General features: G+C 41.8%; 1 long non-coding RNA gene across 1 annotated transcript; it reads right to left on the bottom strand.

Annotated features, from left to right (window-relative positions):
* Positions 1-4,645: 4,645 nt before the first annotated feature.
* On the bottom strand, positions 4,646-22,247 carry LOC134935437 (uncharacterized). Its single transcript, XR_010180135.1, has 3 exons — positions 22,009-22,247; positions 20,314-20,385; positions 4,646-5,161 (listed from the first exon to the last, which is right to left on the bottom strand). It is a non-coding gene; the product is annotated as an uncharacterized LOC134935437 (long non-coding RNA).
* Between the last annotated feature and the right edge of the window lie 2,565 nt (positions 22,248-24,812).

Raw genomic sequence — 24,812 nt, forward strand, 5'->3', positions numbered from 1 at the left:
CGATCTGCACTATCTTTTCTTCCGATTCTGACTATATAGTCAGAATCGGAAGAAAAGATCTTACCGTGTGTACACACCTTAAGATCCACCATCCCTCTCAGAGTCAGTGAGCCATATGCAGTCTGTGACTGCGTTGGCTTGACTGTGACTGGCAGCGACTTCCTATTGGAAGTCTTACCTGTTAGCCACAGACACACAAGGTGAATCCTCCCTTTGGGGCTGCCAGACCAGGCTGCGATAAGCAGAGAGCTGGCTTCCTATAGGAAGCCAACCTCTGCCTTTGGCGCAGCCCAATCCAGCTTCTATAGGCTGCAGCTGATGCAGTCCATAGTAGCCAGGGGTTTGCACATGCACAGTTGTACTACGGCGTCTGAGCATGCTCTGGTTCTTGTAGCTGCCAGAACCATTGCAAAGGTGCCATGACTCGACTGACAGGGCTCGGCTCTCCTCCACACCTGGCAGCGGAGGCATAAGAAGGAGCCACCACTGGTTGTAACTATGGCTTTGGCCACATCAAGTTGTCATTACCCCTGTCTGGAAATTGAAAAAAAATTAAAAGTTGCACAAAACCACTGCTAGTAAGCCAGATATAAAAAGTGCAGAGAGAATTAGATTTGATTAGGGCATTGTCAAACTCAAATCTAAATTGTTGTGTAAAAAAAACTGTCCACAAATTGTGGGCTACAGTATATGCAGAAGCAGCCAGTATTTAAAAAAACATAAATATATGTATTTTCACCCCATGGTTTGTCCAGGTGCAAATTTACTTGCTTTTTTACTTTGCTAACAACTCAGAATCAGCCCCATTGTGTACAAGGAGTGAGGACAAAAACGTAAATAAATAATGAATAGCTAGCTTTATAGTAGAAACACATAACCCTCCTTTAACCATTACTTTTGAAGGTATTACAACATCACACTGAAAAGTGATAGCTTTTTGTAATATTTAAGTCATTTATAGATTTGACAGATATTGCTCTGAGCCCCTTTTAAGTCTTTTTTCAAGGAGTCCATTCTTGGGCTAACCTAAAACAAAACTGAATGAGCAGCTGGGAGCAAAGAGAGAAAACAAACAGACTTGACAGCTACTTTACAAGATCAAGTGCACTTTACCAAGGCTACTGATGCAGCTCCTTATTTATGATATTTCATTTTCTCCTTTAGCTTTTGAGAGCAGAATTTGAAATAATGAAATCAAATTGTGAGTGGATTAATGTGTCCTTAGGGACCAATGGAGCCATAAGAAATCTGAGCAATGTTATTCCCCAAGAGTACTGTACTCCATTAAATAAGATAATATTTTTATTTATAAAACTTACATTATATTATGATCCAGGTTAGCTGCTATCTAAATTTCAATTCAATGATAAACGATTGCATAATTGAACTGTTCATTCCACTACAGCGAATGCAGATCTCCATACACATAAATATAGGACCATAACCATTTATGTCTTTTAAATGATGAATTATATTAAAATAAAATGGCCTAAGAAATGTACATTAACACAAAAGCTCAATTAAATCAAACATAAAAATCTTTTATATCACAAGGTGTGAATTAAAAGGGTGGTATCATCACTGTGGCTTTCTGAAAACTTCTTGTGACCATGAAAATCGCTAACTTTTCTCACACATCAAAGTGATGCACAGGAAAATCTGCAATGATGGGTTACCACAATTAGCAGCTCATCGCTACTAATTGAATGTCCCCTTAAAATCATTGTACAGCATTAAATAATGTATAATTAATCTTTGTATTTAATGGATCATAACTTAAAATTGTGCTTATATTTATCTTTTGTGCCTCCTCAGTATTGTATCAGTAGGGTGCAATCATTTCTTTAACTTAGAAATTGTTGCATTTTTCTATTTTCAAATTATACATTAAAATGTCAATCATCATTATGATAGTGATGTCTGGCTTCTCTGGTGTGCAGCCATATCATAATAAGTCTAAACATATCTTCAAATGCATTTGATACAGTGTGCTGAGTTACATGTATTACGGTGCATAGAACTCAGAATAAAGGTAATTTTGCATAGGTTTTCAACACGCATTTTATACAGTTTGTGAATATTGGATACAAATGTTTGTCCATACCTCCCTACATGACCCTCTCCAGGAGGGACAGAACGCTCTGCTTCTGGATTTTTCTCTTAATCTATGATTGCCATCACCTGCGGTGAAACACCTTTCTTACCCATTAGCCTGTTCAACACAGGTGCCAGCAATCATACAGTAAGGAAAGTCCAGAAGCAGAGCATTGTGTCCCTCCTGGAGAGGGTCATGTTGAAAGGTATGGTTTGTCTTATGGCCCACAGAATTGTTGCATTAGATGACCACATTAAGGAGCTGAAGCAGAACAAGCACTACAACTGTTTGCCAGGTGTATTTTTTTGAGCACTGCACTTGCCCATAAAGTGAATACTTGCAAATGTGTGATTGTAGACAGGAACACATAGGGGGTCATTCCGAGTTGTTCGCTCGTTATTTTTTTCTCGCAACGGAGCGATTAGTCGCTAATGCGCATGCGCAATGTCCGCAGTGCGGCTGCGCCAAGTACATTTGCTATGTAGTTAGGAATTTTACTCACGGCATTACGAGGTTTTTTCTTCGTTCTGGTGATCGGAATGTGATTGACAGGAAGTGGGTGTTTCTGGGCGGAAACTGGCCGTTTTATGGGAGTGTGTGAAAAAACGCTACCGTTTCTGTGAAAAACGCGGGAGTGGCTGGAGAAACGGAGGAGTGTCTGGGCGAATGCTGGGTGTGTTTATGACGTCAAACCAGGAACGACAAGCACTGAACTGATCGCACTGGCAGAGGAAGTCTCGAGCTACTCAGAAACTGCACAGAGAAGTCTTTTCGCAATATTGCGAATCTTTCGTTCGCAATTTTGATAAGCTAAGATTCACTCCCAGTAGGCGGCGGCTTAGCGTGTGCAAAGCTGCTAAAAGCAGCTTGCGAGCAAACAACTCGGAATGACCCCCATTATACACTACTCGCATCTATCCCATACTTGCCTACCTGACCCTCTCCATGAGGGAGTAAACGCTCTGTTCCTGGACTTTCCTGGTAATGTATGATTGCCATCACCTGTGGTGAAACACCTTTCTTATCAATTAACTAGCTCAACACAGGTGATGGCAATCATACATTACCAGGAAAGTCCAGGAACAGAGCATTTTCTCCCTCATGGAGAGGGTCAGGTAGGCAAGTATGATCTATCCTTATAACTGGAGAGGCAGAACTGGCAGTGGGAAGTAGTGTTCTCATGTACGCTGTGTACAGTAAGGGAAAATGCTGGACATGACGATCAGTAGTTTTGCAGATATGCTCACAAAAGGAAATGTACAATTTGCACCAGATATAGGGCAGGTGCAAATAATCAACTTGACCTCATCTATTCTCATTGAATGATTTCTCAAACACCAGAACAGTTGTAGCACTGTTACATACCCTCCAACATGACCCGCCCCACTAGGTACAAAATGCTCTGTTTCTGGACTTCCCTCTTAATTTATTATTGCAATCACCTGTGAAGAAACAGCTTTCTTATAAGTTAACTAGTTCAACACAGGTGATGGAAATCATAAATTAAGAGGGAAGTCCAGGAACAAAGCATTTTGTACCTAGTGGGGCGGGTCATGTTGGAGGGTCTGCTGTTTTAATTAAGTATATCTATATAAAGCTGAGCATACAGTACACTATACAACTACCTGGCAGACCATCTGTCCAATCTGCCTGGTTGAAATGCAAATCTGGTACTGTATGGGAGCAAATAACAATCCACCATTTGCTCCCAAGCAATAGAAAATTAGTTGCTTGCATACATTACCATATCTCCCAACATAACCCTCTCTAGGAGGGACAGAATGCTCTGCTCCTGGGCTTCCCTCTTAATCTATGATTGCGATCACCTGTGCTGAAACACCTTTCTTATCCATTAGCCTGTTCAAAACAGGTGCCTGCAATCATAAATTAAGAGAAAAGTCCAGAACCAGAGAACTTTGTCCCTCCTGGAGAGGGTCATGTTGGGAGTTATGCATTACCATATTTTAGTCCAACCATGCAGATTGGGCAGATGGTCTGCAAGATAATTGTATAGTGTATGCCCTGCTTTAGATAATTGAGTGGATGCTCGTTTGTGGCACTTTCTGCAGTGGGAGAAGCATTCTGAATAGTAGGCAAATGCTTCCTCCTTTGTATATAAACATTTGTGTAGGTATGTTTCTTGATATACAGTAGCTGAGAAATTGTCTGCAAACATAATGTTTAACATATGTCATTGTCATTTTGACATGCTAGACTTGATTGTGCTGTTTTAGTTCATATTTGCAAGGTGCTCTATGATTTATTTTTGTATGAAAACAACAACACTCACACTTTGGAGATTTATGAGGACAATGATGGCTTGTGTTGTATTGCAGACAGTATTACCCTGCAGATATGCTAATTTTTACCTGGTTTTGTGTCTTTTCTTTTATTTCTGATTGAAAATAAACAATGTGATGATCTTACTAATGTAAAGAAAAATACAAACACTCCTTTCATCTCTGCAAGTAAGTCTCTATAATTCAAAAAACATCATATTAATGTTTTCAAACAAAATTGCTTTTATTTTGCCAAAAAAGAAGTGCCATATCTACGTTAAACAATAAAATGTATTCTTATTTTGATTCTTTAGATATATATTTTTTTTATTATTCCAAGGGACAATCTTTCACTTGTCTCTTCAAATCTTCCTCTGAATACCCTGAGTACTTTGCGCTGCAGGCTACAGGGGCTTGAGGAGCAGGGACAGGTTTTGAGGCTGCTGCTTTTTCAGGCTCAGGTTCTCCAGCAGCAGATACAGGACCAGGCCCAGGAACTGCAGTAACCATGATTTATAGATGGCTGCCAAAGTGATGACAACTCCTATTGTATGGCTGGTTGGGTTGGCTTGATGCTTCTTCAACTCCTAGATACTGTTGATGTTTTCCTTGTTTGTGCAGCTATTATGAAGCTTGCTTATGTTCAGATGAAGCATCCACTGGAGATGAACAGCATGATAGCATTGAACTTGCACTAGTGAATTTTGAGAATCATGTGAATAAATACTTACACTTGCCAACCTCTTCCCAACCTGCTGCTCTGGCAAAATCACCCAACATGTAACTCCTGGAGGAAGACCAAGTGGAACTATTATTTGAAGTATAATACTATATGGATATTCATTCAGTCAGTACTTATTCAGTTACACTAGCTGGTCCCTGCCATTCGGTAGCAGCATTTGTGTATCAGGAGGATTGAACAGGCAAGACATTGCAAACACTGTATAGGACTTCATAATTCCCCAGTACTGTGTTTATATATTTTTGCCACAATAAATTTTAGCAACTCAATAAACTGCTACTTCATTACTACTTTAACATGTACTTCTTGAAGCACAGATGTGTCTTCACTTACTGGTTGTCCGTACACCATAGAGTGTGAGATGCCCGGGACACCTGAGATGCTCTCAGAGGAAAATATTTGTCTTAAAACTTTGCATTTCATTCACATTCAAGACACAGTGAAAAGTTGCTCAAATACATAAGTGGGTTCAAGTTCAGAACACTGACTAATAATCACTATACTCTTTCTGAACATAAGTAAACTTGTTCAGAACATTAAGTAAACTCGAGATTACACTAAGTTAGACCTGCCACCACTGCTAAAGAGGAGCCTGGAGACGTTGTGATGCAGAAGAAGCGCTACCAGGAGATAGACAACAGGGATCACAGGAGCTGGAGTCGGTCTGTACCAGAGCTGCAGAGAAGACTGCTGCTACCACCACTTGTGTAAAAGCCATCCAGCAGGGGGTTTTGTGCAGCCCTCAGGGGTATTGCCAGAGAGGATGGCTAGCCAGCAGGGACGCTGCCAGTGAAGCTGGATAATGGGGTCAGAAGCCAGAGCCAGCCTGTCCCAGAACTACTGTGGAGACCGCCAATGTAGTCAGTGTACCCCATGTTCTGAACTAGAACCACATAAAGTGAATATGAAGTACCACTGGTTCATATTACCAACATATCTAATCCATTATAAGATTATACAATGACAAGTGATAAATTATTTTATTTGTGCTTGTATGCATTATATTTTGATTATCAAAGTAATTTTTATGCTTATTAACAATATATTTTTAAACTGATCTTTAATTTGAAACCAATTTCTTGTGTGTTTCCATGAGATTTGGTCCACTGGAAGAGGGAGGGGCCAGAGGAAATGTAGATGGGCTCATAAGTGAGTAGCCCATCAGAGGTGTGGCCAACTGCAGGAGGAAGTGAAGGAAGGTTAAAAATATGTAAATAAATCTGAAGTGTTATTATTTTTCTGTTTATCTATTATTTCTGTATTATTTTTTCCTAAAGTGATAATAGTATACTTCTTAGATAAGACCATATTGGGTGACACCAGTCAGCGTGCATAATGTGCATATGTAACATTAAATGAATTGCATTCTCTTAAATTTTCAACCCTTAACTGTATTTAAGAAACAAGTCCAGAACATTCAAGCTGTCTCCTATGGCAGTCTGTAAGAGTCAATATATATTGTCTTTTTACTAAAGGTAACCTTCCACCATGTAGAATGTAAGCTCTCACGAGCAGGGCCCTCTTCCCTCATGTGCTTATCCTTTCTTACTTTAATAATCTTCAACTGCACCAATTCCATCAGTCTTCTGCCACCTGATACTTATTCCAGTGTCATCTGCTGATGTAACTATGTTTATTTACCGTGTACTTGTCCTATACTGTCATCAACTGTAAGTTGCTGTTTTCCTGTTTGATTATTTGTTTATGTACTCTGTAATTGGGCGCTGCGGAACCCTTGTGGCGCCATATAAATAAAGGATAATAATAATAATAATAATAATGTAGTGTATGCAGTCTGTGTTTACTGATGGATTACTGTTAAATGCTCATGAATGCTTAAATAATATTCTGTTTGTTTCTTTTACAGATTTAGCGAGTGACAAGTCTCCACCATCACTTTGGTGATACCATCAGAGAGGTTGTATCCAGTGTCCTCATGTCACAGTGCAAAATATGCAGAGAATCCTGAACAAGAGCCTACAGTATCTCGTTCTGATGGAGGACAGAATGTTATTTTGTTTTCTTTTAAAATGTCAGAAACACATTCTAAAAATATTATTTACTTTTAAAATGTCAGAAACAAATTCTAAAAAATTATTTAAATGTTTAATTTGACTTGAGGGAAAGTACATTTTGCTTTAGAGTTGTCCATTTTGATTTCCATGGAAACTGAACTCACTCGAACATACAGTAGCTGTCAATCCAGATTCGAGCTTGGAAACATCATCTTCCCTGCACCAAATCTCTTGTGTTTTGTATTGCATATATGTTCCGCCTTTGTGATTGGGCACAATTTCACAAAAAAGACTGGAGGGAGAAGGTGTGCTGTATTGTAAGGCACTGACTTATGTGCCTTTCAGGCATTGGTTAAAAAAAATCATTAGAAGTACTATGGAAATGATGAATTGAACCATTTCACACAGAGAGAAGATCAGGCTAGGAAGAAGGTTGGTCAGCTGAACTATCAGGTACTGCACTTTGTAAAAATGTGTGGGGCATTCATTGCATTATTTTACACACAGGAGATCATACCAGATAGAGGGTGCTACACTGAGGCACTGTGTTAAACAATATAACATAATTTTAGGGTGCCATTTTTACTAGGAGCACTGTGTTTGTGTTTTCAGGAACTTTGCTTTCAAAAACTATAGGTGCCATTAAAGTGAACCTGCACCTTTTTAACATTTTTCCCCTATAACAGCAGTATACTATGTGATATTGTTTATTGTTTGTCAAAAAATTTATATACTAATTACTCTAATGTGTTAGAGGCTGTTGTACCCCAAGAAGACCTCTTTATTTTGACATGTTCCAGATATATAAAGTTTTCCCTGTTGTTGTCAAAAACAAAAAAAACTGCAGTCTTTTTTAAATTCTAAATTAAAAAAAACAAACAAATAGTGTATTTATTTTGTGTATTTAAAGATGAGTGTCTCCCATCATCTACACCCCACAAAAATTCTCAAGTGTAAAAAAACTAAATTCTTGGTTGGTGTCAAAAATAAAGCCAATCACAGATCAGTCTATAGAAGAGCAGGAGCAGCAACCCAGTACTAGTACTGCAGCCAGTCATGATAGCAATGTACCTCAACATCTACTAAAGCAGGTGGTCAAGGGGAATGAAGGTTTAAGAAAGAGCACCTGAAATCTAAACAATATTTGACAATGTTAAAGAAAGCACTACTTCTAATAATAAACTGAATATTTACTGACGGAAAATGTAAAATTTCCAACATGACATACTGTACACCACTCACAGTGGCAAGGAAAGGTTCAGGCCATGGTCATTTTTTGTGAGTGGTGGTCCTGCTAGTGCTACTGCTGTTTCATAGACTAGAATGCCTATCTCAGAAGCCAGGGCCAAACACAGTCAGGCATCACCTTCTGTAAACTCACATTATATGCAACACCTTGACTCTTTGAGTCTAGAAGAGGTGTCAACTGCCGAACAAGTGCTAAGACTGAAGAACAAACTCTGTGTTCACAAACTTGAGAAATTCCTGTGGAGAGTCTAAGGGTGTCCATGAGTACTATGTGTGAGTATGACATTTCTGGCACTGTAATCATACAGAAGCCTTCCATTATTTCTGCACATGTGGGTAAGAGCACCACAAGTAAAGATGGTGACTAGGAAATGAGGATACTACTTTGGAAGTGCAACAGGATGACAGGGATATTTGTGTATCTGACACTGATGAGGATGTTGTTTGTGTCAAAGTAAGTCAGCCACCAGTACCAGCAATCATTGACCATGACAAAAAGAAGACCATTGTCATGCCTGGACATAGGACCTAAAAAGCTACCTTTTATTTGTGAAATTATGTTTACCCAAATGCTGACAACATCTGTACCATTTATGAAGTCAAAATAAGTAGAGGTAGGGATGTTAAACATCTAGGAACCTCCTCCCTAATATGTCATTTGCAGCGAGTTCATGCAAATATTTGGGAAAGTTTGAAAAATCCGGTAAAATAATACTAAGCAGTCCAGCATCAGCTAGCTCCCAGCTCTCAGCTATATCCCAGCACAAGCATTCTCCACAGCCAACACCTTCATCATCATTCTAATCATTAATGATCTGGAGTAGCTCATCACAGGCAGGCTACTCTCTATATCACCAGTTTCACTAAGAGGCATGCTGGTGTCAACCTGTTAGTAAATCTCAGGGATGTCATAGCAAAAAGGTTCGCCCCACTAGGACTTTCCTCAGGATTTGTCATTTCCGATAATGCAAGTAATATTAGGAGAGCATTACAAATGGGTGAATTTAAACATGTCCCATGTTTTGCACACACAATAAACTTGGTGCTACAGATTTAAAAAATATAACAGGTGCATGCAGGAGATGCTGCACACAATTTTATGTACTGTTATATGTACTCTTATGTTAAGACCATTGACCAATAGTACAATACTTTGTTTAAGTATGTTTAGCTATTGATCAGTTTGCAATTGATTGCTTTTATATACAGCATTTATGAATTGATAATTTAAAAAAGGTATACATATCTTTGTAAATATACACGTGTGATTTGAGTCTTTATTCAGCCATGTCAAATATTGTTTTATGAGTGCAGCAACCATAATATTTTATTATATTAGCTATCAGGTGTTATGCTTTCAAAAGTTAGACTATCCAGTGCTAATGAATTTGTCAGTTTTGCAGTTTCCATAGACTTCTATAGGGACTGCTATGCTGCTCAAAATCTGCACAGCAGTTCCCATTCAACACCTGTCACATACACATCCATCATATCAAATAGTTATAAATATGTTATAACTCATACAGCAGTTAGAGGTGGCAGAAATGTCATGAACCCGCTCGTGCGGCGTGCAGGAATGGCAGAGTGCACATGGCAAAAGTTAAATAAGGAGCCGGTACTGACCATTGCAGGAAGTCCTGAGGTGCCCACTGAGGAGAAAATTGAGGCTAAATTCAACCCGGCTAAAGGGCCTCTGACATCACTACCACATGAACCACAACAGCAGGGGGAGGAGCAATATCAGAACATGGTACCCAAATTGTACCCTTGTGGGGTTGCTATGCTTGATACACTTCGGGCTAATGGATGGCGTAGATGGTGATACTGCTAATACACTGCCCTTGCTTCTCCCCCTGCCATTATGGGTCATATTGTTGTGATGTCAGCAGTCCTTTAGCCTATTTGGGTTTAGCATCTACTCTGAGGAGACTGACCATGCTATTGAGGGGGAGGCTATTGGTGGCTCTGTGTGAAAGCTGCATCTGTGTGATGAGTGCTGTCAAGCCAGTGGTAGACACAGGAGGAGCAGTGATTCAAGCGCTGTGGTCTCCTAGGTGTCCTTCAGTGAAAAGGCTAAATTGGAGACGTAACTTCCCTGACAATTGTCAGAGCGGGAAGAGGACCCAACAATGGCTGTCATGGAGAAGAGGCACTCCTTCCCTGTCAGATCTCCATACAGTGAAAGATACCTGCAGAGTGAAATCCACAGCTGAGAGATGCGGCAGTGGTGTTTCAGTGTGTTTCAGCTTTGGTGGAACAGGAGACACCCACTAATCAGAGGTGTTCTTGAAGAGGCAGAGATCCTGGCATCATGCACTGGGAAAAGTTAGGATCAAGGGACTAGCAGTGGCTCTAAGTGGCTCTAAAGATGGGGCTGGAAGGTTGATCCTCCATTGAGAGTGACAGCTGCAGAAGCTCTCCAGCGGGACCAGGTCCTGAATTACAGTGTTGCTTGAGAGGTGGGTGACTATACACTTAGACATTATCCAGCCTGCTATAAAGGATTCACATCCCTACTGACAGGAATACTTAAAGTTAAAACCATTATACAGAAGTTTCACAGGAAATATAAAAAGTCAGCCATCATTGCAGGGACAAGCCTATATTACAGAGCCTCTCGTATTGCAAAAGTCAGTCATCACTGCAGAGAAACGTCTATACTACAAGGCCAGTATTTGTCATAGAGCCAACATTTATTTTAGAGCCTGCCATTAGATAAGGGCCAGTTCATCTTAGTGAGTTCTTCTATTGTACCTTTCAGAAATAGCATTAATTACAGAACTAGTCTGTACTGTAGAGCCAGTCTTTATATCAGGGATCAGTAATTAAAGTGGTATTAATTAAAGGGAAAGTCTTCTGAATATAAGCAAATCTAACAAATACCAAGATTACAAGTAACTGCATTTGTACTATATGGGAGGGATATATTGTACTCCGAGCCCGGCGGCTGTGCAGGATGCCGGCCAAACTCTGGCTTTTTTTTTAAAGGGGCAATCATGTACAAGGCTTGGTTTAGCCCCTTTAAAAAAATGTCAGAGTTCGGCCGGCATCCTGCACAGCCGCCAAACTCATTCATTACATCCCGCCCTATGTTACAAAGGAGATGATCTATTTCAGCAATAAGTAGCTACACCCGCACCTAAAAAGGATTGACGTATTAACCATAATCTACTATTATTCTCTGGAATTTATAATACTAACTAAAACATAATAATAACAACCCATCAGATTTGTCTTCTTTAGAGTGCCCCACCTAAAGCCTTGCCAGGAAAGATCAACAGATTAAAATGGTGGGGTACTGTGTATATTATTACTGTTATAGTATAAGTGTGTTTATATATGTGCAGAATTTATATATTTACTCAAGTTACTACTCTACTTACTAAGATAGGGTTTAAAACCCTTTACATATTGCATTATTGCAAAAATATTTTCTATAAGTGTATTTGGGTTGAAACTGCTGTGTTGTGGAAATCAAGTCAAAGCAACAGGAGTGACTAGCACAGTAATACCACTTTCAGATTGCCTGAGGTGGGTCGCACCCGGGAGCCTGACATGGGAGCTACCAGTGTGTAACCCACCTCAAGCGCCCCACTGCCACTGTCCGCAACCCAGCATATTGCCGTGTTGGTGACGTCAGCGGTGACTCAGCAGGGATGGCACTTGGAGATCACATGATCTTCAAGCGCCGCCCGTACACACACAGAGAATGGGAAATGGGACGCAACGACTCGGCTCCCATTCACACGGCACAGTGAGCTGGGTTGAACACGAGTCACTCGACCTGGTATTTCAACCCTTACACCTTTCAGACTGCACCTGAACATGAGTTATACGCGCTCATGTGCCAATATCCCGTTTTGATAGGTGGCGATTATAGATCCAGCAATCAACAATCTTGGCTCTTACAATTTGACATGGCAACATTATTATCTAAAGTCATTAAAATTGAAACTACAAAAATTAAATTGATATAGCCACAGTCGTCAATCAGAGCCATCATTATCATTGTGTTTTTAAACCCCCTGGGTGCTGGTTAACCAACAATTCACAAAATTGTAGCAGCGAATATAGTATGAAGTTATTGTGTGAAATTACAATAACAGGAGGGTGCAGGTAAATGTGATATGCAGACAATGCAGATATATTTGATGGAATTTGTCAAGGCTGAGGAACTTGGTAAAGTAAATGAACTTGAAAACTTCACTAGCATAGGCGTAGCTATCGTAGTTGCAGGGAGTGCGGTTGCTATGGGGCCCTAGCCACATCCAGGGCCCGGCCCTCCACTCTCCCTGCACCTGGAAAATATGCTACCTGCTAGCCACACACTTACTACAGACTTGTGCTCCGTGGCTTCTGCTCTATCAGCAGTGTGCTGCTGCTTCAGGCACATCTGCTGTCAGTGTTACAGATGGCTCTAACTTCCCGTTCTCACTGATGTTGGGAGGAGCCATGGCACTGCTTAGTCTGGCTCCTCCCAGCATCAGTGAGGATGGAGAGACAGGGAGCCAGCTGGCTGGGACATTGACTACAGCAGCACACTGCTGATAGAGGAGAAGCCGCGGGAAACAGGAGGTGAGTGCCTGCCCGCACAGTGTGCAGCGGTGGTGGTGGGGTGGGTTTGCGGAGAGCTGATGCAGCAGGGTTGTGAGTGGGAATGGGGTGGTGAGAAAAATTTGCTATGGGGCCCCATATGTCTTAGCTCTGCCCCTGTTCATTAGTATAAGCAGAGTCCAGAAACAAAAAGCAGTATGGTAACCTGATTAATGGCAGGGTTCTTTTTGCTTGACAGAGCCAGAAGACATGAACAGGTAACATTAAACATCAGTGAACAACAGTGACCCAGCCCTGAGTGCTGGGATCAGACAGACTAAAGAGGCAGCTGCCAGGTGTAGTCCATGCTGGTAATTGAATTATCCACTACCCAACACATGAGCACAGAACAGAGTCCAGAGAGCAGCACCTCTGGTAAGGACCAGTACTGCAGCTCACATAGCAGGATCCCTGGCTACCCCTGTTGGCAGGACACATACTGCCGGGAAAAAAACAGCAAAACATACAGGGCTGGATTCAAATGTTAACGCGCCCCCTATCTCCCGTCTAAAGTGATGGGAGATAGAGGAGCGATATTCAAATGTCAACCATTTTTGTCTCTATCACGCCCAGTACAGTCTGGATTAGGTGTGCAAAGCACCTAAACCCGACTACACTAATGGGCGCGATCGTGAAAAGACCCATTTGGGTGCCCAAACGGGTCTCTTTACATGCATTTCAGCTTACAACCTCCAGTGGTAGTTAGCTGAAATGATCTTGTCGCACCCGTCGGCAGTATCATTAGAATACCGTGGGTGGGCGCAATGGTGGCCATGAGGGGAGAGAGCACATTTGAATCTGGCCCACAAAGTTCTAACACATTGAGTACTGTTGAAGAAGCCCTCCAGCAAAGATGGCATATTGAAGCTGAATCTGCAATAAAAGTTGGGGGAAATGTATCAAGCCTTGAGGTGATACAGTGAAGTAGTCCTAAGCAACCAATCAGCTTCTGACTGTGCTAGAAAAATGGCAGAAGCTGATTAGTTGCTTTGGGATTCAGAAAACTGCCCCAGAAAGAGATTATTTTCTCCTGTCTGTGTTATAACTGACTTATAACACATCCAGCCTGTGTGGCAAACAAGGCACCGCAACAAGGGCCACAGCACCATTGTAACACATGCACAGCCCCAAAAAGATTGGTCAATAGTGAACAAAACGGTACTCCATCTGGGCTAAATCAGGCCCTCTGAATCATCCACACTTATGTGTGCTCAGTTCTTTCATGCAGATGATAGAAATGCAAATACAGACCTTTCCTCTGTCGTCTTACATTCTGATCACGACAAACGCATCTTGTGTTCCATGAATAGAGTGCCTGCGGGTGTGCGCATGCACCCACGATCTATAGGATCGCATGGTGCACGCACTCCCGCAAAAGGGGCGCAGCATGCCGTAGCTAGTGCCAGTTCTCAATGCAGCTGCTCGCTGAAAGAATGAGAGTGCCCACACCTGTTCTGTATCTCTGCAAACAGGCTCAGCATCAGCTGTGTGTGTGAGTACAAGGTTCATGTATGATAAAATAGTCAGTTTTACAATGTGATTTAAAAATTGGGAATTACTATGTACAACGTACTGTAGTTTTTGTGTATTTCCCTCTCCTGAGTCTAATGTCTGACAATGGAGCGCTCATTTACAGTTGGGCATATAATAAGTGTATAATAGTCGTATTTGCATTACGCACATTTGCACTAAAGATTTATACATAAATATGTATATACACATATGACACGACTAGTTAAAATTCTGTCAAAATTACAGAACAACAAAAGTAATGTCAGCGCTAGCGGCTGTGCGTGCCCGAACAGTGCAATACTTGATTTGCTCCTTTGGGTACCATCAAGTAGCCGCAGATATGCAAAATACTTGGGTAGAGGTAAGGAGCAGCGTTAGCCTTTTATTCTATAGGATGTTTGACTGCTTATTGAACCCTCTAGCTGGCAGTGCTCAATTAATAAGCAGTGTAGGTTTATTATGTTAAGTCACAAGCCTATTGCATTCAGGGGCATACACACAGTGTGATTTTGTCTATGAACGATTTAGGCTTAAAGATTTCCCTTGAACCTCCCGGAGTCCAGAACCAACGATACTGACTATACACATGGAGCGATTTTGGCTATGAACGATTTTGGCTATGAACGATTTTGCCTGTAGTAGAAACCAAGCTTATTTAAATACTGAGTTGGAATTTCAGGAGGGAGAGTATCACTTTTGGGGGGGATAAATAGTGGTGGCCATTTAAAATCTGTTTCTAGTTTCTCTCATTATGGATTCCTTCCTATACCAAGTCGGGGTAGTATATGCTCAGGCTGTGGTGATTAGTTAAAGGGAGAGAGCCCATAAAAGGAGACGCATTCGTTCATGCTGGACAAAAGATGCTGGACAGGAGATTTGGGAGAATAATCCGGATGATTATCGCATCTTCCTGCGAATGGATGAAGACACTTTCCAGGAGTTGCTGACTCATGTGACACCCCAAATTGAGAAGCAGGACACCAATATGTGCAGGTCTATTTCTGCACAGGAGAGGCTGGTGTTGACTCTCCACTTTATGGCTACTGGGAGATCCATGATTGACCTATAATTCAGCATTCTCATCTCCCCTCAGACTTTGGGTCTCATAATTCCTGAGACCTGAAAAGCTATTCACCGTGCTTAAGTGACAGTATTTTAAGGTACTGTAAAAACAGATGGGGGTTCCACACATTGCCTAGGCTAATGAGGGCTAGTGTGCAGCTATAAACCATGTCACCCAACCCTGAGGTGATTGCAGCACTCACTTCTGGTGTGTTGCAGGCTATAATGTTTGTTTTAGGTCCAATAGTATCCCATGGGGAATGGGGTTGGTGGTGGGAGTGAAAATGTACTGTTTATTTTTAAATGCTCACTGTTTTGCTATGGGGTTAAATCAATAGCAGGCGGCTGGAGTCGCAGGCTTCATTTTCCCAACACCCACCACATTTTGGTGCTGGCAGTGGCAAATTTGCTCAAAAGAGTTTGCCAGCCCATACCTAGCAAACACTTTTCAGCAATTCAGTGATAAGCACAGGCAGGTGAAAGGGGATGTTGTTACCGTAATTTATTTGCCGTGCCTATGGCAAATTTGCACCCCTTCACAACCTAGGTCCAGTATTGAATTCCTCTCTATGGGGCTGATTCAGAGAAAGACACAGATTGCTGCATACACAGCCAGATCTGCATCCATCTCTGCATCCATCTCATCACATGCTGGGGCCCGCCCAACTCAGGGCACGGCCACCCAGCATGTGTGATGAGCCGCCTCCCGATGGGCATCGGGACTACGGTTAACCCCTGGTAGCGCAGCCTGGCTGCTCTGTCAGGTGGTCGGCCCTCATTTTTTTAATCGAAGCGGCAGTGTGTGATGTCATGCAGCCGCCCCGAAAACAGTCATGGCACACCCCCATTTGGCCCACCCCCCCATGCTGCGTTGCCATCCTGCAAACTCCACTGTCAATCATCGTGTGGCCACATCCTTCCTGGATACACCCGCAAGGAAACTGGTCACATGTGCATTGCGGCCAGTGCGCGTGTGCAGACCAGATGGACGCGGCCGGTGCATATGAACCCGTAGCTGTGTCCATCTCTAAACCAGCCCTTATGTTCACATTTGCTGTGTGTGCAATAAAAATTACGTTTCAAGTGAAAATACATGAATCTAAAATTATTTTGTGTGTCTTTTTTTCTAGTTTCCTTTATGTGCTAAGGATTGGAAAAACATCACGGAGGAGTTTGACTTGCAGTGGAATTTTCCAAATTGTGGGTGAGCTATTGATGAGAAACATGTCCGGATTACTCCGTCTGCCAGGAGTGGATCCATGTATTATAATTATAAAGGCCTCTTCAGTGCTGTGATGATGGCAATTGTCAACGCTAATTCTGAATTTATTTTTGTGGACGCTGGTAATAATGGCAGAGCCTCAGATGGTGACTCATTTCAGGAGACTGTTATGAGAGGCTATAATTTAACAGTCTCCATTTACCAAGCGCAGAGGAGTGCTTGCATGTCCTCAACTTTATCTTTGTTGTGGATGAGGCGTTTGCACTTCATGAACATGCTATCAAGCCCTATCCACAAAGGGTGCTGAGAAAGGAGTGGTGCATTTTCAATTATCGGCTGTCTTGGGCAAGACGTATTGTGGAGAATGTGTTTGGCATCCTAAGCAGTCCATTCCGAATTTTCCACTCTGCCATCGAGCTCCGTGTGGATAAGGTTAAATGGATTGTGTTGAGTTATTGTGCATTACATAATTTTCTGAGGAATAGGAAAATGCAACATAGGCTAACACCTACAGCAATGATGGATGACACAGACCAGATTGAGGACAGTGATAGGTGGACTTCTGCGGATAGATCACGGTCTACTCAATTGGCCAATGCAAAGGCCAAACAGGTCAGGGAGGATTACTTGAGGTATTTCAATGGAGTTGGGGCAGTTGGCTGGCAGGAATTCTCCATAAATTTAGTGTGTGATGATACATAGCAGTTTGACACATTACAATTTAACTTTACGTGTGTGACTGCATCAATTTTTGAATTTTGAAAAGCATGTTAGATTTAAAAAAAAAAAATTATGTTGAAGAATATATAGTGTTAATATGCTTCCAACCCTAATGTATAGGGTTGAAAGCATAACTTCTGGCTACTGGAAATAAGGGATAAATAATGGATGGCATGCATATACATAAGTGGTCTGTGTGGTTCTGTTTTATTATACTGGGTTCCCTATATTCTCAAATGACAAATATAAAAGCTATGTTCACCAGCGTACAGTGTTTTTATTTTTGTAAGGGGTCCAGGATACATAAAGTTTTTTTTGTGGTTTTGAAAATCTTTTATCAGGACCAGCATGTTAATGCCTCTGGTGTCCCTAATACATTTACTGTTAAATAGGTGTGTTAAAAACCAAGACTCTGACTAAACATGTGCCGATGTTCACATGATAATGATTCAGAAGCACATCGGTACTACGCTGAATGGAGCCCTATGGCCCACATTTAAAGTCACACCTTAAGTTACCTTGGCTAATAGAATCAGCCAGGGCTATTTTAAAAGCCCATCTTTAGGGGGATTTGGTTTGTAGGCAACCAACTCCCCAATAACAGCACCCCACACAGAGGGAGTGAGGTAGCCATGTAGTAGTTACAGACGGACATTGGGGAGCCTGGAGGGAGAAGGACTCACTCTCTCCTGGGTCCACACTGGATGCCTGCACCTGCTGCATTTCCATTTCATATTCTTGTCCTCCTGCTGGGGCCTTGAAGCCATCTGCGCGCCTCTGTTGCTCCTCTCTCCCTGGTTCCCAGAGGCAATTAGGCACTGCAGTGCTTTTAATGGGATTTTTGTATCACTTGCCTTGAAAAAGATCCTTTTGGATTGAAACCTCGTTGATTGAGATCCGTGGGCTATTTTCAGGACTATCCCAGAGACTTTGCTCAATCTTTGTTGCGGATATGCTGAAGCTCTAATACAGGTTTCAGTCCGAACATAATTACCTGTTTCATGACTTCTTCCCATATTGTTGCCACTACTTGCCATCTGATTGTGACATACAACTCTGCATATGGACTTCCATAGGATTTTACCTGCCACATTATTTTAATGCATTTTAAATTTGCTCTGGAATAAAAAAGATTTTTTTTGGTTATGTCCTCCTGGTGTGGAATCAGTCTATAAAGAAACCGAGAAACGTGGAACCCATCTCCTAGACAAGTGAGTTGGGTACGCATTATTTTCCTGATTAGGTAATATCTCTTGGGTACAGGTTCTCTTTTAAAGAAACCTTTATGTGCCTTTCCACCACTCAAGTGGTAGTGAGATTTTATAACTACTTTTATCATAAAAAATTTGCAGAATCACCTCGAACACAAGGGGAATCTGTTCTTCATTTATTTTGTAACATTACTACACATTGTTGTTTTTTGTTTATTTCATGTTTCTGTTGGATTATCGTGTCCCCATGAGGAGGTGTTAGATGAAGAAACTTTGCCTAACAACCGACCCTAAGGATTTTATTGGTTTGATTATCCCTATTCTTATCTCATTTATATGTCTACAATATTTTGTCAACTTTGATCCTCCACTTTTTTCCTTCACATTTTTTGAAACAAAAACCCCATTAACAGCACCATTTCCACTGAAAATGGGACTGTTATTGCAGAAACACACCGGGACTCGCAGACACTGTAGATATATACACCAGATATATTCTGCACAAATGAAATACAGTCTTAAAACACAATTTTGTACTCCAACAATATTAATTAGAAATACATTATTTGACCATAATTTCTACACAATAAAAAACACAACAAATATTTTCTATTAAATGTTTTACTAAATGTGAATTAAAAATTCGGGACTGGGGGCCTAATTCAGACCTGGTCACACGCAGGCTATTTTTTGCACTGCTGCGACCAGGTAATTGCTGCCTACAGGGGAGGGGGTAATTGCTGTGCTGGGGCAGTTTGTGCACAGCCCAGGACTTACTCAGCCGCTGCGACAATCCGGGATGTTGCTGATGTCAGGAACCCCCCCAGGAAAAATCCGGGCATGCCTGCATTTTCCCGGACACTCCGAGAAAACGGTGAGTTGCCGCCCACGAACGCCTTCTGCTTGTCATTCTTCTTGCGATCGTCGATGCAATCGCTTTCTTCGTAAGATTCATTGATGCCCGGCGACAGCCGACACTGGCAGGTGACAGCCGTCACCGGCGGCCGACGCGCCTGCGCATTGCGGATCACATGCATGCGCAGTTCAGACTCGATCGCACGGCTGCGAAAAATGCAGCGTCAATCGTGTCTGAATGACCCCCTGGGTTCACTTATTGTACTTCAGGTCAACAAGTGACTGTGTAGCAAGGAATATGCCAATCATACAGCATAGAAGAATCAGGCATGTCAACAAAAGTACAAGTTCAGTAGAGGCAATAACAGTGATACCAACATAACTTGGGTAAGAAGAAGATTCTAAAATTTCCAAACAGTGTTTTCAAAGGAAAACAGGTATCAGATCATATAGTTCAGTAGCCAGTGAAAAAGATTGACAGAAATCAACGCTATGGTAGAAGTGACCAAAGTCCTGTTCATCCTGGAGCAACAGTTGAAGAAAAGGGTCACAACAATTTTTTAAATCACTTTTAAAAACCATTACTATATAATATTGTAACCCTTTCCTACCCACTATTTCCCTGCAGTGAGGGGGTTACTATCAGTGACTACTAAGGCGTGCCTCCACCCAAGCACTTATGTAGTTTAGGCTTGCTTGGGAAAGCCAATGAAGAGCATGTATTAATACCCTTCCCCTAGGTTGCACTTTGACCTGTACCTTCACAACTGTCTGTTCTTCCTTGTGTTTCAGATTCACTCCAACGGTCATCAACTGGATTCTCAATTAACCCTATTGGTAAGTATTTATGGCAAATTAAACACAACCACTTCTCTCACTTATAACTTTGCAATTATATTGTAATAAATCTTTACCTCAGCTTATCTCTTTATATCATAGATTATCCTATATACTCTATACCATACATTTCCAACTGCATGCATTACAAAAAAAATACTCTTTGAAATAAACACCTATAGGTGTTTGAGTGACCCGGGTACTCTTAGGGTGATACTGCACTATAGGGCCCATAAACCTATGAAAACATCAGCATTTAGTACAAACTATGTAACATCATTACTAAATAATAACCTTCAATTCTCCCTTTAGCTAGTGAAATGACTCTTGGCTCAGTCTGGAAAATTATTGCAACAGTTACTGTCCTATATAATGTTACAAATGTTTCTCTGTGGTCTGCTGAGTAGAAGGTACTTCTTAACTTATATGTATCAAACACTAACAATCATCTTTTTCCCTTCACAGTAGATGTGTATTTGTAGCTATACAATTTTATATGGTACTCCTTGGGACGTTAGTATATCTGATCCCTGGCGGCTGTACCTCCTTAACCAAGTATTCCTGTGTATTTCCTAACACAAGGGTCCTCTATGTTCCTGCAGAGTTTAAGTGTTTAAGCTGTCCCTTAGGCGATATCTGGGTTAGAAGCAATATATAAAATATAATCACAGTCTTGGTGTACTTGAAGTAGTTTGGCTCATAACAGTAGAGTCTTTTATATGCTGACTACCAGTCTCTTCACCTTGTACTTATGGAACAGGTGAATTGTTCAGCAACTATTTATAAAATGCAGATTAATTTGGACTATCCCTTTACTATTGACTCTGCTTTTATTTGCTGTCTTTATATAAATGCTGCGCTTAATGTCTTGGTCTCCGCTCTTATTGTTTCCTAAGCAGAACGACACCCTTTGTATACATAGCAGTTCCTATCCTTCAAAAATTAATCCTCAGGGCTGCTTAATGTTCCGATTCGCCTGCACCAGTGCTAATTTGATGCTGTGCAACACTGGTAACTGACACTGCTAGAAATATTAATGCAGCGCTACTATAGTCCTTGGGCACAGTTCCACAGGTACATATACATAGCCCTCTAGCACTTTCCAGCTTTCTTAATTTCTTATGATGGAGCAGGAACCGATACTGTACAATCCACACTGGACTAATGATGCAATAAAATTGGATTCCTCTGTACTATAGTCGGCTCCTCTATATCTGTTGTCTAGAGCCAGTATAATCAGTCCCACTCCTGTCATAGACTAGAGCGATAGTACTGCTGGTGTACAGTGTACAATGAATATCTGCTTAAATACACTTACACCTCCGCCCATTTATGCTGTAGTAAGGGGCTTTCCCTACTCCTCCTCTCTCATTTGCATAGGCCGCTTCTTCACTGCTTATAGGCGCCTCACTCTGTGGCTCTGCCTGGGGTTAGGGTGTGTGTGGCTGTTGCTAGGCTGCTACTGGCGTCTATGTTGTTATAGCACCGGCCAACTCCGCTTCCCCTCCCACTGCTTCTGCCGCTCAGAGGACTCTAAGAGGGCTATCCGTCGGGTCACACCACCTTCACCTGCCTGCCTGGAAGACTCTGCAGGGGCAGCGTGCGGCGGCACAATACCTCAGCGTGATCTCCTCCTCTCCTCCCGATGCCTGGAAGGATAGCTGGCAGGTACCGTGCAGACTCCGGGCTCCCGACCGCGTCTTCTCTGGGCTGCGTCACACTCTCACCGCACTCCCCCTTGTAAAGTTCTGCCGGTTCTCCCTAGCGGCTGTCACTTGTCTCCTCTCACCGCTCCCGGGGCTGGCTGTGTTCAGCAGTTCCCAGCTGCATCCAGTCTCCTGCGTCACCGGCACCAACTGACTTTTGTGCACCTGCTCTCCTCTTTGTGCGGTCTCTGCCATTTGACCATTATAGCAGCGTGAGGGTCAGTTTCTGGAACAGTCTCTCCTGCTGTCCCATAAGTAGTATCATCCCTGTACACCATGTTATTGTTACCAGACATATACATAGTTAAATATATATATAATGAAAAATACATGAATTCATTTATATGCACCATTACCTAGTATAATTCAATGGGTCATAGTAACTTGTCATACCTCTAAATAAATTCCCATGGTCTTCCTATGCTAGGGCGCTACAATATATAATATAAAAAGTCACAATTTCCAAAACTGTGGTTCTTCCGAAGAAGTGGACTGTGAACTCAGCATGGTAAAGGATAGGAAATACCCACTTAGTTACCCCAGCAGCTGGAAGGAGTTTGTCAGACCCCACAAACCTACACCATTCTGAGACTGATCCAGATAAGGACTTTTTCATATTTCCAAATTGGATTCAAGAAATAGGAAATAACCCTCTCCTGTGCTTTATACATCCAACATTTCATGGAAACACCTTGAACTCTCTACGCAGATGAACAACTAACCACCTTTCTGTGGAACTGTGTATGAGGTAACATCAGGTTAATACCAGCTGACTGTGCAACTGATATACAAGGAGGAGGGAATTCTTATGCATATAAAGTCCGGGATCATGAAATAATGGTTTGGTTCCTACCAGCAAATTAAATACTAATATCTCAGAGCCAATGTTTTACAATTTATTTTAGATTTGATGTGTATATGTATTGACTGAATGTTTAGTCATATGCGGCTTTTTATATATTAAAAAATAATTTTTTATCCAACTGATCCAAGTATTTTATTGAATTGGTAATACAACTTATAGCGCTGGTAACCTTTCTTATATTGTGAACTCAGCATGTCTGAGTATATGCCACTGGATGATCTGATGGGACGGGTGGGAAGTGTGGGTTGTGTGGGCCCCGGCGGAAAAGTGGGTTGGTGCAGAGGAAGTTTTCCAGCACAGAATAGATAAGTGGTGGCTGGGGGGAGGTGCGGGGGGCCAATGTTGTGAGACGTGGCCTGGGATATGGTGTTATGTCACAGTCCTCCATCAGATTATCATCAATAGGCGCTTGAAGATGTGTAGCCGGTTCTCCTGCATCAATCTCATCTCATTTGCCATATTTTTTGAAATATTTTAGAATTGGTCAGGAGGTTTTTGAAGAGCATCCTCTGCATGCTTAAAAAATTGATCTGAGCTGGACGCTGCAGAACTGGATATTTTGGACGCCTTCCTCCTTGGCATTCTGGGGCTTGGCAGAGGTGTAGATTCCACCTCTGTTCTCCAGTTCTGCAGGCTGACTAGCGGAAGCCTCCACATCCAGCTCTGGAGTTGTATTCTGTTTAAACGAGAATGTAAACATTAGGCCCATGTAACAAAAAAAACACAAAACAACAATATGCACAAAACTGTCATTATTATAGAAATTCCACTAAAAACATGCCACACTGAGTCACCAAAGGGTCTGTGAGGTTGAGCTGTTCAAATTGAAATGATTGAGTTGAGTGGCATAGCTGTTTTTAGTGTAGTTACTTACCAGATTCAGACTCTCCATTTCCTTTTCTTACAAATCAATGGGTGAATCTGGATTTAGGAAACTCTGGAACCTTATCCACGGCACTTGTTCCAGGGGGAACAGCAGAAGATAATAATACCATTGGATTCTGAACATCTCCAGCACCGGCTCCTGAATGCTGCGATTCTGTGTACCTCTTGTGTTCCTTGAGGAACACTGTTTGGAAATTTTGAATCTTCTTCTTTATCCAGTTTTGGTTAGCATCACTGTTCCTGCCTCTACTGTACTGAATCAATTGCTGATAAGCCTGATTCTTCAGAGCTCGGTTGGCATAATCCTTGCTTTTGATCCGCCACAGACACTTGTTGGCCTGATAAAGGTCAATGAACCCAGTCAAAAATTTGTGATTGCCAGGGCTTGGCATTTCTGAAGAAAAATGAGTAAAGACTATAAAAACAACAACTATAAGTTAACATTCATATGACATCCAACATGTATACTACAGTGCAGAGAAACATCTGGGCCTACAGCTGTTGTAGAATAATACAACCCAGCAATAGCGGTTACTACTTTTCAGATTACACTGGTGCCAGGGGATGCTAGGATGCATGGTTGTGCAGCAGATATATGGCCTTCATTCAGCCCCCCCTCCCCCCTTAAAAATGCCAACATCAAAATCCCCCTTCATAGTATTTGTCAAATGCCCTCTTCACAATGCCCCATAAAATGCCACCTTCATAGTGCACCACAAAATGCCCCTCTTCACAGTGCCAAATAAAATGCCCATATCAATACCCCCAGAATGCCCCCTATATAGTGCCAGTGCACAGTATACATTGGTGGCCAGTGGTACAATAATACACCATTAAATAAAGGATACATAATGCACACACACTGCCCCCAATTACAGTCCCAGTGCAAAATATTGGGGGCCAGTGGCACTTCTACTTACCGAATTTGTGACAGCTCCTGTTTGCAACTCAAAGCACTGCATGTA

This window comes from Pseudophryne corroboree, chromosome 6 (assembly GCF_028390025.1).
Source record: "Pseudophryne corroboree isolate aPseCor3 chromosome 6, aPseCor3.hap2, whole genome shotgun sequence".
Classification (NCBI taxonomy): Eukaryota; Metazoa; Chordata; class Amphibia; order Anura; family Myobatrachidae; genus Pseudophryne; species Pseudophryne corroboree.